At 35.9% G+C, this 12462-nt stretch overlaps 1 non-coding gene across 1 annotated transcript; it reads right to left on the reverse strand.

Moving 5' to 3' along the window:
• Nucleotides 1-7295: 7295 nt before the first annotated feature.
• On the reverse strand, nt 7296-7399 carry LOC118608810. Its single transcript, XR_004953189.1, has one exon. It is a non-coding gene; the product is annotated as a U6 spliceosomal RNA (small nuclear RNA).
• Between the last annotated feature and the right edge of the window lie 5063 nt (nt 7400-12462).

Below are 12462 nucleotides of genomic sequence, written 5' to 3' on the forward strand. Positions count from 1 at the left end.
TCTTCCTATTGGTCCCCATGAAGTTAAGTCTTATTAAGCGCATCTGCCAGAGGCTGTGGGACATAGTGGTTTTAGGCCCTGCTGTGGTCTGAATGTTTGTGTCCCTCACGAAATTCATGTTGAAATCCCAACGTGCCTATATGATAGTGTTAGCAAGTGGGGTCTTGGAAAGGTGTTAGGTCATGAGGGTGGAGCCCTCAAGAGTGGGATTCACGTTCTTATAAAAGACCTTAAGAGCTCGGAGCCCCTCCCACCACCTGCGTTTACAGCTATGAGTCTGCAGCCTGGAAGAGCTGCCCTCGCCCTGATCTCAGACTTCCAACCTCCAGAACTGTGAGAAATACACATCTATCATTTATAAGCCACCCAATATGTGGTATTTTTGTTTTAGCATCCTGAGTGGACTAAGACTGGCCCCAATAACTAAGGACTGTATATTGTCAGACCCGAGAAATGATTATTCCTCTACGTTCTTGTTTTACATGCAAAATGAGGAGATCTGCAGGCACTTGGAGGATCCTAAAAAGAAACCCTGGTCTCTCATCCTCAAGGAGTCTTCGGTCTTAACTCTGTTGGTTGAATGATTCATGGGAGCTGACTGATTCCCTTAGGCCTTGTTTTATAAGATACTAATAATTTTATAACTTCCTTTCGCGACATTTCTAGTTTCTAAGCTGGAATTCTGAGAGTGCACAGAGTACTCCACTAAGGTCTCATTAAAATGAAAAACTACTTCCTGATCTTGCAGAGTCAAGGCTTTGCATTTATGTTAAGCTTTAAAAATAGCATCATTGTCTAAACAATGGGCACCACATTGGCTGTGCACGTAGCATCTTGCTAAGTGTGTCGTGCTCTCTGCCACTCTCACACTTCTGGTGTAATCCAGCTGGAGGCAGCTCTCCCTGATTCAAACACATATGTGGCGTGCGTTTCAACACTCAGCCTTCCTCTCTTGCTATTTAGTTAAAGAACAGCACACAGGTCAGGGAGCCAAATTACTCAAGTACTTCGGTCGTCATTGGCTGGCTTGCATCTTAGAGTTGTACAGAATTTGGGTTATTGTAGTATCTCCAGATTTTTTTCTTTCAATTTTTCGTAAAAATGGCTTGAATTTATGTTGATACCTATCATGATACTACCCTGTTCCAACTTCCTAAGGCCTTTTTTAAAAAATTGATTCGTTGCTTCTATTAGTTTATCATAGGGTAGTGTTCTCCCAGGATGAACTAATAGTGTTTAGGATGAGCGTAAGAAAATTACTTTTTCCTGTCAAAGGCAATTGGCAGTCACCTCAAAAATTCATCAAGGGACTCATAAATAAAATTCAAGATATTTTTTACTTGAAAGAGGACACATACTATTCACATAATATTTAAATTGAAAACATTCTCTTCAGTAAAAACAACAAAAAATGTATACATAATATATACACTGCTTCTATATTATAGACTTGTTAGAAGACCCAGAAAAAGAAGAAAAAAATAGAAATAGAAATAAAAAAAGAAAAAATTAAGAGGGAAGCCTAGGTGGAGACAGATACCAAAAACGAACAAACAAACAAACAAACAAAAACCAAAAACGAGCAAACAAAAAACAGACAAATGCAAGGAAAAGTGAGAGAGAAAAACTCAGATAAGCTTTAAAGAGTCACAACAAACAAGAGTTTTGCAACTTATCGCCATTAAACAGAGAGACATTTTCAGAACTAGAGCATAAGTGAAATCATCGTGGGGGACTTTACTCCCAGAGCAGACACTTGGGGTGTAACCGAAGGGTCCCTGCTCTCCCTCCCCCGCTTTAAAGACATAATATTAGGAAACAAAACAACTGAGCGTGTGGTATTTAGAGACTGGGCTCATTTTAGACAGGGGTATCAAGTAGATGTTTGGAAAGGAAAAAGTAAGTCATAAAACAAAAATAGAGCTTTAGGCTGGTTTCCATACACAATAGGAAGGCGCTTCCCATAAACCTGAGGATAGACCATGAAAAAGTGGTAGGAAACCAGCAACAGAAACACAGTGGTTCTGGGTGAACCAGAGTCCTCCCCATCCCACAGCCTTCCTCCCACTTCGCTCTGCTTCCCTGAGTGTGCTCCAGGAGCCGCAGGCCCTCCTCTCTGCAGACATCGGTGTAGCTCTGGTAGGGTGAGGCACAGAAAGCGGGAGCCAGTTCACACTGACTTGTGAGAGCCAATTAAATTTGCAGGAATTCTGCAAACTGGTGGCAGAACACAACCATTGTTAAAAATTAAGTGATATCAATGTACAGTTACACACATTATATTAAAATCAATGGTAATAAATACTCAAAACTCATCATTTCCTAGTTATTTTCCCATCTTTCCTTTTACCTATGCTCTAGTCACATTTTTGGTGCCTGTACGGTGGGCAATATCTTGGTGGCTTGTGCATCTCTTCCCAACTCTGCATTGAGTGAACTCACGTTGGTAGCTTGAAATGAATCATGTGGGAGCACGCACAGCATGGAAGCCAACAAATGCTACAAACTAGGACCTTTTACTTTCCAGAGAACTAGTTGATGGTTTACCAGCACACCAGTGGATGGAGGGGAGAGTCAAATGCTATTGCCAGATTTTTCAGAGAAAAATTAAGTTCTGCAATGACTGGAATGCAATGGAATGGTCAAACGTATATTAAAACAGCTACTAAGGTATGAATATAATCAGTTTAATTTGTTCTATTCTGTTTTGTATGAAGATAGAAAATAAATAACAAAAAGAAAAGATGCTGTGTTCTTGGTATGCATTAATGATCTTCCACTGTTAGCTGCATCACATTGGCTTCTGTCCCTTTGGTCAAAATAAGTCACATTGCCAAGCCCAGAGTTAAGTTAACAAAGGTTAGATGTGAACACCTTGAGGCCATTTCCCAAATCAACCCTCTGCCCTACCAAACCAGAAGAACTAACATCTTAATCTTCCTTCTCTAGTATTTCTTCAGAATCCTCCATCTTGGAATGATAAAGCAGTGAACTTTAAAAAGGAAACCAACAATAAAAATCAATGTGATGTTCACACATGTGTATTCAAATGTGTGTGTGCGTGTGTGTGCATGTGTTCTAGAGAGGGATAATTTCTGAAAATAAGAAAACTACATCTAATGCTAATTCAAAATAGGCACTACCAGATAATGAGTCACGTTTTGCCAACAATGCATATCAACCATCCCTTCTGGACACATATTATCCTATCCTTCAATTTTTCTCCTTTCTCACTTAGCACTTAAGTATGTCTCCCTAAAGCTACAGTTGACTAGGTAAATAGAGAGATAGTTGTCTTCCTGACACTCATCTTTCGGCTAAAGTTAATTGAAAACACAACTGACTAGTCTATTGAGTAAAATATTTTTACTCAATTTGTCTGGATAGGGTCTAAGCTCTCAAAAAAAATTTTTTTTCTTAAAAATTGGAAACTTAAAAGCACTGGACCCATTAGTCCATGTGTATATGTACCTCATAAAAAGCGGGGCTTATAAGAAGGCAACCACCTGCTTATAGGATGTATTTTGAAGGATACCAGAAAAATCCCTTTCCTGACCAAATACTCCCTCACTTCCTTGAAACATGGGACACATGTTTAATAATTTTAGGGGAACCTTTTACGAATGAGAGTTTTACTTATCTTGGCTAAATTTAGGCCCGATAAAATGATGTACAGGCTAGGCACTTGGAAGGGGGCAAAAAAGATGAGTGTCAGAAGTAGAGAGAAAAACTTTGAAAAAGGATGTAAAGAGATTTTTTAAAAAGCAACCTCTGATTTTTAAAAATTCGGCTAAAGTTAATTGAAAATGTAATTGACTAGTCTATTGAGTGATACGGATTGCCCTGGGGTGTAACACAGTACCCCACCATGTGCCACGTGGGCAATAACCTAAGTGGGGGGCTGCCAAAAGGCATGTTTTGGTTCTCAAGAGGCTGTAGCTTGGTCTAGTTGTGTTTTAAGGCGCTGTGAGGGCATCGTGGGTTTTTTCCTCCGGTTGTGTTTCGGGTGTTATGAGAAGAGCTGGCATCTATCCTACCCCCATGGAAGGCCGAGCAAGCAGCTGCAGCTCTCATTTCTAGGATCGCCTCTTTGCAACCACCACGGAACTCTCTTCAAAATAGAAATGGCACGTTGGGGATGATATTACGTTTTCTCCTTTTAAAAATCTTTACATTCTTGAATTCTCTTCTGATTTCTCAAAATCTGAAGATAATGACCCTCCTCTACCTTTAGTCAATTTCCCATGTGTCTATCATTTATTAACCGAGGTGTTTTTTTCATAAACCAATCTCACTTCCTGCTATACTGTTGGAAAGAATGTAATCTCAGATTTCTGATGCAATTGACCTTTATTTTTGAAGACTGAAGCAAGAAAGTCCTTTCCTTAATAATGTCATGTATATCATTTCATTCCCTATTAAGAGAGAGGGTCTTTTTTTAAATTTATTTTTTGTTACATTTATTCTGAATTTATTATAATTCAACAAAGAATAATCTGACTTATTTTTGACTACCTATGAAGAGAAGGGTTGCATAAGTAAAAAATGAGCATGATTATAAGAACAATAACTGGTCTACTTAAGACAAGAAGTTTTTCAGAAACTTTATGAGAATACTTTTGCCTGTAATTGATCTAAAAATATAAATACATCACTGATGGAAATGTAAAATAACACAGGCACTTGGGAAAATAGTTCAGCAGTTTCTTAGAAAGTTAAACATACACTTACCATATGACAGAGCAATTTCCTTCCTAGGTATCTACCCAAGAAAAATGAAAACATGTGTCTATCCAAAGACTTACACACCAGTGTTCACGGCAGCATTATTCATGAGAAGGAAAAAGCTGGAAACACTCCAAGAGTCCATCAGCTGGCGAACGGACACACGAACTGTGGTACATCTATACAGTATATCAATAAAAGGGAGAGAACCGATGATACATTCAATAACACAAATGAACCTCGAAAGCATCATGCTAAGTGACAGAAACCAGACACATAAGACTACAGACTGTATAATTCCATTGATGTGAAAGCTATACAAGGGGTAAAACTGCAGCGATGGAACACAGATCAGTGGTTGCCTGGGACTGGGATGGGAGGGGGACCATCTGCAGATGGGCCTGGAAGTAGCTATTCGGTGATGGCCATGCTCCAAAACGGGATTGCGGAGATGGCTGCACAGCTGTGCGCAGTCACTAAAATCTATCTAGCTGCCACTTAAAATGGGTGAATTTTATACCACGTAAATTACACCTCAATAAAGCTGCGTTTTAAAAGAACGTATTTAGCAGCAGGTAAAATAAGAAAATCTATGATGATCTATTCACCTTTACAAAAAGAAATAAAGGGGGGAAGGGAAGACAAAAAAGGTAAAGAGAGTCAAATCTATGGCGACAAAAGGAGACTAGACTTTGGGCGATGTAGTATAAAGTTGTGCACCTGAAACTTATATGATGTTCCTAACCAATGTCACTCACAGACATTTAATTAAAATTAAAAAGTTAAATCAAGAAAAACGGAAAGGAACGCAGGTAGGATAAACCAGAAAACCATGAAGTTGGTTGTCTATAAAGGGAATGTGGCAGTAGAAATTTGGGAGAGAGGGGCATTTGTACAAATATAAAATGGAGAACAAACTGAAAGAAATTAGCCCAGTTAGACTTCAAATGAATAGTATAACAACACAGAAGGAGAATAAAGAAAGGAAGACCTAATCCGAGGAATATATGAATACAATATTTGACATATATCCACAAGTTATAGTGTGGTAAAGGGACATGGAGGAAATTGCAAACAAATCCCGAACTCTTCTCAGTAGGTTTGTTTTCTGTGGAGGCAAGAATGAAGTCATTCTGAAACTGTTCTAGATGCGTTATGCAATTGAGCAAATAGATAAACGTATTGTTTGAGGAATCCATGGTTCTCATTAGGAAAAAAAAAAACACATACAAATATGAAATAGGAAAAGACAAGAAAAACCTGGGACGGATGGAAATTGAAATTATTGCTATGGACCCATGATTTCTAAAATACGTGTATGTTCACATGTATATATATATTTATCTATGTATATAACTATGTGTATATGTATAAATGGCTATTGACTTCCCAGTTCACTCAATGGAAAGTTGCAAGGAACGAAGATCCTCCAGGAGCGATGACCACACCTCACACCCAGATCCCGATTTCTAATACCTCTCCCTGTGAAAATGAACCAAAGCTCTTTACACAAATGGCTGAATTCAGGTCTGGGGCAGATAGGTACAAGAGAAGCCTAGAAAATCTTTTAACTGCAAGTATTAAGGAAGCGTTTGACATGATGGACAGGGGTGTGTCACACATCACAGGGACACAAGAGCCAGCTTGGCGGGGCTTCCCTGGCCAAATCTGAGACAATTTGAGCACCAAAATAATGGAATGCAGTACTGAATTATAAATAATTTTTAAAAATAAGTTATTCATGTGTCTATATCTATGATAAATATATAAGTAGCTGGGGAGAATAGGAAGGGTTCCTGCTTAAACTAGAATACTAAGTGCCACATGGTAATAGGGAGTGAGTGCTAGAGTTGGAAAAGAACCATTTTGCAACCATCATGATCTTTATTCAGTCTCTATAGTTTTACCCCTTCTGTAAATATCAAGTCAATGTATAATCTTCTGTGTCTGGTTTCTGTCACTTAGCATGAAGCTTTTGAGGTTCATTTATGTTATTGACTGTATCATCAGTTCTCTCCTTTTATGCAAAGATCGGTTCAGCAGAAATTATCAATGGATGCTGAATTCAGAAAAGAATTTTCATGAGAAGCAGGATATTTGCATGAACTTAAAGTAGCTCTCCACAGATTGCATATATATGAGAAAGAGAGAGGAGGCAAATGGATGAAATGTTAATAAGGGTGAATCTGGGTAAATAGGTAAACAGCATAGGATATATTTTCGGTAATACTCTTACGCATGCAACTTTCTATGTTTGAAATAATTTTCAGATAAAATGTGTAAGAATTGAAGAAAAAATAATCTAAGAGTTACCCTTCACCCCAAACTCCTCTTCCCAAGAACAGGTCAATGTTAACAGCTTTGCATGTATATTTCTAGATCCATTTCTATGCATTTTTTATTGTGGTAAAAATACATAATATGATGTACTATATTAATCATTTTTAAGTAACACTTGTGTGTATATTTCTAGATCTATTTCTATACATTTTTTATTGTGTTAAACATATACAACATAAAATTTACTGTGCTAACCATTTTTAATGGGACAGTTCTGTTTATTAAGTACAAAAAAATTGGAAAGCTTCTGAATTTCTGTGTCATCCTTGTGCAGAGGCCATGCCAATCTTCTCTATCGTTCCAATCTTAGTACATGTACTGCCAGAGAGAGCACTCTGTGCATTTTTAAAAGTACATGTTCCGATATTAAAAATGTAATCAAACTGTACAGAAAAAGAAAAAAAAATGAAGATGAAAGATGGAATTTCCTAGGAAAACAAAAACAAAAATATTTCTGACCAGTAGAACTTGCAAGCACGTTAAAGAACCTCCTCGAGCAGAAGGAAAAAAACAGATGGAAATTTAAATCCACACAAAGGAATAGAGAATACCAGAAATAGTAAATCTATGGGTAAATACAAAAACATTCTTTCTCTGATTTAATGTCTTTAAAAGATATTTGACTATATAAAGTGAACGTAGTAAAGTGTATGGAGTTTTTAACATATCTAGAAGTAAAATGTCTGACAATAATTACAAAGTATGAAAGGAGGAAAATGGAAATATAATGTTGTCAGGTTCTCGCATGACACATGATATAATATTATTTAAAGGTGGATTGTGATTAGTTATGATCAGTTAAATATTGTAAACCCTAGAGCAACCACTAAAACAACTTTAAAAAGGAAGGCAGAGCTGTAAGCCAATAGTGGAGATAAAATGGAATCATAAAACAATTAGATTACAATTAGATTACAAATGAATAAAGAAACAAAAGAAAAAAGAGAATGAAGAATAGACTGGGAAACAAATACCAAAATGATATATTTAATCCCAACTATATCAATAAATTGATTGAATATAAATAACCAAACATTCTGTTATTATATATACCAAAACATTATGCTATACACCCAAAATTAATACAATGGAACATGTCAATTATATCTCAACTTAAAAAAATACTCCATAAAAAACTAAGATTGTCACATTAGATAAAAAAATTCAAGACCTGACTATATGCTGTTTACAAGAAACCGACCTTAAATACAAAGATGTGTGCAAGTTAAAAATACAAGGGTAATAAATATTATCAAAAATTTTACCAAAAAAAAAAAAAAACGTTAGATAATATGTGCCACACAAGCACAAGGCAGAAGAAAGGGAATTTGCTATATTAATATTAGACAAAAGAGATTCAGATTAAGGGATCATATTGATAAAGGGATTAATTCATCAAGAAGACATAATAATGCTTATGGAGCTTTAAAATACATGAAGCAAACACTGATAGAAGTAGAGAAAGAAATAGACAAAATTATAGCTGCAGACTTCAACACTCCTCTCTCAATAATTGTTAAAATATATAAATAGAAAAATCGGTAAAGATACAAGAGATTTGAATAGCATTATTGACCAACTTAAATTAATTAGCATTTATAAAACACTCTACTTTATGACAAAAGAATAAACATTATTTTTGAGTGTACATGGAACATTTATCAAAATAGACCACACTTGGGGGAATAAAATGAGTCTCAATAAATTTTAAAGGATTGAAATTATTTATAGTATATTCTCTGAACTACAATGCAATTAATTAGAAATCAACAATAGATATCTAGAAACGCTCCTATGTTTGGAAATTAAACAACGTATTTCTAAATTACACAAAGGTTAAAGAAGAAATCACAAGTAAAATTAGGAAATATTTTGAACTGAATAAAAACAAAAGCAGCACCTATTAAAAATGTGAAATGCATCAAAAGCAGTGTTTGTTAAAGGGGTAATTTCTTACTTTCAAAGCTTATGTTAGAAAGAAGAAATGTTTAAAATCAAATACCTAAGCTTCCACCTTAAGAAAGTAGAAAAAAATTACTTAACTCAAAATAGAAGAAAAGAAATAATCGGAAATCAATAAAATAATAAGTGGACAAACAATAGAGAAAACCAGTAAAACCAAAAGCTAATTCTTTGAAAGTAAAGTTGATAAATCTTTAGCTACACTGTACAAGAAAAATAGACACAATTACCAATATCAGGAATCAAAAATTCTACATACACCAAAAGGATAATAAAGGACTATTGTAAATAATTTTAGGCCCATACATCCATTGAATTAGATAAAATAGAAAAATTCCTTGAAAATCAGAACAACTAAAGCTCAATAAAAAAGAAATAATCAAAACATCCTGACTTCTATTAAAGAAATTGAAGTTGTAGTTATCAACCTTTCTATAAAGAAAACACTTAGATCCAGATGGCTTTACTGGTGAATTCTATCAAATATTTAAGGAAGAAATAAACCCAGTCATAAACAAAAGAATAAATGAGGAAAAGACTTTCCTATTTGTTTTATGAAGCTACTAACACCCTAAATTCAATACTAAAGAAAAAAAAAAGAGGAAATTATAAGGATAGGAAACTACAGACCAAAACTCCTTATGAACCCAGGAACAAAAATCATTAACAAAATGTTAGGAAATCAAATTCAGCTATGTATGCATAAAAAAAGAGAGAGAGAGAGAGAGAGAGAACATCATGATTAAGTGGGATCTTTCTCAAGAATATAAGTTTGATTTTACATGCAAAAATCAATAAACATAATTCCCATATTAACAGATAAAAAAGGAGGATCTATGTGATCAGCTCAATAGATGGAGAAAAACATTTCACAATTTTCAACACTCACTCATGTTTAAAAAACAAACCAAGACTCAGCAAACTAGAAACAGAAAAAAATGTTCTCAATCCAATAGAGGAAATCCACCAAAAATCTATAGCTAACACCATATTTAATAATTTAAAACTGACTTGTTTCCTCTTAAAATTAGAAAAAAGTCAGGAAGGTCCTCTGGGCATTTCTATTCTACAGGAGCTCCTAGTCAATGTTATAAAGCAAGAAATCAAAACAAAGTCCATGTAGTTTGGAAAAGAAGAAATAAAACTGTTATTATTTCCTGTTTATTTGGTTGTAAAATCCTAAGGAATCTACCAAAAGCAACTACAACTAAGTAAATTTAACAAGGTCACACAAAAGGAATTGTTTCTATGTGCTAGCAACAAACAATTGGAAATTGAAAAAAAATGTAAATATATCAGTTATAATGGCATCACAAAGCATGAAATACTTAGGGATAAATTTACCAAAATATTTGATGATATGTACATTGAAAACGCTAAGACTTTTCTGAGATAAATTAAAGAAGACCTAAGTAAATAGTGAGACGTACCATGTCTATAGCTCAAGTGACTCAATATTGTTAAGATGTCAATTCCCCCTAAATTGATTGATTGGTTAATACAATCCCAATCAAAATTTCACCAACATTTTTTTTGTACAACTTTATATAGAAATGCCAAAGACCTAGAATAACCAAATAATTTTAGAAAAGAACAACCACTACTTGATTTCAAGACTTACTATAAAGCTAAAAAATGAAGATAGTGTGGTGTTAGCATAGGATAGACATGTGGATCTATGAAACTAAATTAAGAATTCAAAAATGGGCCTACACATAAACAGTCAATTGCTTTCTAATAAAAGTGCCAAGATATCAACAATAAAAAGAGGAGTGTTTTAACAAATAGTTGAAATAAATTCTGAAAAGACAGACTCTTTAGCAAATGGTTCTGTAAAATTTCAAATTTTCATATGCAAAAGAACGAAATAAGAGAAAAAAAACTCAACCTTTACTTCACACCACATAAGAAAGTTAATTCCAAAGTATTCTTGATCTAACTGGAAAATCTAAAACCATTAAACTTCTAGAACAAAACAGGAGAAAAATCTTTGTGATTTGGGTCTAGACCAAGATGTCTTAGGATACAGGCACAAACCATGAGTAAAAATTAATAAATTGAAGATGTCTTTGAAATTTAAAACTTTTGCTCTTCAAAACATACTTTTAAGAAAGTGAAAAGACAAGCCACGGATTGGGAGAAAATATTATCAAAATATATATGTATAAAAGGACTTGTATCCAGAAATTGTAAAGAATTCACAAAATTCAATAATATGACAAACGATCTGATTTTTTTTTTTTAATGGGCAAAAGATTTGAACAGACACTTTACCAAAGAAGATATACTAATGGCAAGTAAGCACGTGGAGAAAAACAAAAAAGAAAAAAACATTCAACATCATTAATCATTAGGAAAATATAAATAAAACCACATGGGCTACCACCATAATGATCAAAATTTTTAAACTGGCAACATCAAGTGTTGATAAGGATGTTGAAGCAACTGAGGCACTCGCAGTTGCTGATCGGAATGCAAAATGGGCCACCACGTTGGAAAATTTCGTCAGTGTCTCCTAAGGTTACACACAGACTTACCATATGACCCCACAATTCCATTCCTAGATATTAACCCAAGAGAAATGGTAATGCACATCCATGTGAAGGCATGAATATTCATAAGAGCTCTTTTCATAATAGTCCAAAACTGGAAATACCAAACGTCATCAACAAGTGAATGGAAAAACGCATTACAGAACACTCCCTGGCGATAGAAAGGAACGAACTTCTGAGAGAGGCAACAAAACACCACACTGACATTGTATTTCGCTTGTTCCTGTTCTTCTGCCCTCTTGGCTGCGAACGCCGCCCCCCTTCCCTGCCCCCACACCCCTCTGCCATTATAAACTCTTTGAGATTGGTAACTGTCCCCTCTTTTCCATCCTATTCCCAGTGTCCCACACAGAGCCTGACCAATGCAGTGAGTACCCAGTCATTATTTATTTAGTGAAATAATTTTCTTGCTTTTCAATGTTCATGAAGTTCTTACTTTGCCAAATCAGCTTGCACGCTCTGGGGCGCTGGGTTCTTTTCTCATACACTCTGTTTTGGTGAAAAACCGCCTCCATCGAGACTTCTGGATGACTGGTCCGCGGTACTGGAAGCTCCTGCGCGGTTCTTCTCTCCGCTGAGCCACGAGGGGTTTGAGCTGAAGTTCCTTCTGCCCTGCTGTGGGTTCAGGCGCAGCGCCATCCCAGCCCCCGTGTTTGAATTATCCGCTCCTTCGGCCAAGCATTAGGCGCCAACTTGCAATTTGGCTGTTGCGACGTGTGTTGGCACTTTTGAGTGTGGTTTGGGCTCACTGACACTCGCGAGCGTGCACAGAGAAGGCTCCTCTCTCCACCGAGGCTGGGCAGAGGGAGAAGGGCCCTGCCTGCTGCCCCCACCGAGAACAGCCCAGATGCTCCTTGAGGAATCCCTTAGGCTCCCTTCCAGA

This window comes from Rousettus aegyptiacus, unplaced genomic scaffold (assembly GCF_014176215.1).
Source record: "Rousettus aegyptiacus isolate mRouAeg1 unplaced genomic scaffold, mRouAeg1.p scaffold_m13_p_10, whole genome shotgun sequence".
NCBI lineage: Eukaryota > Metazoa > Chordata > Mammalia > Chiroptera > Pteropodidae > Rousettus > Rousettus aegyptiacus.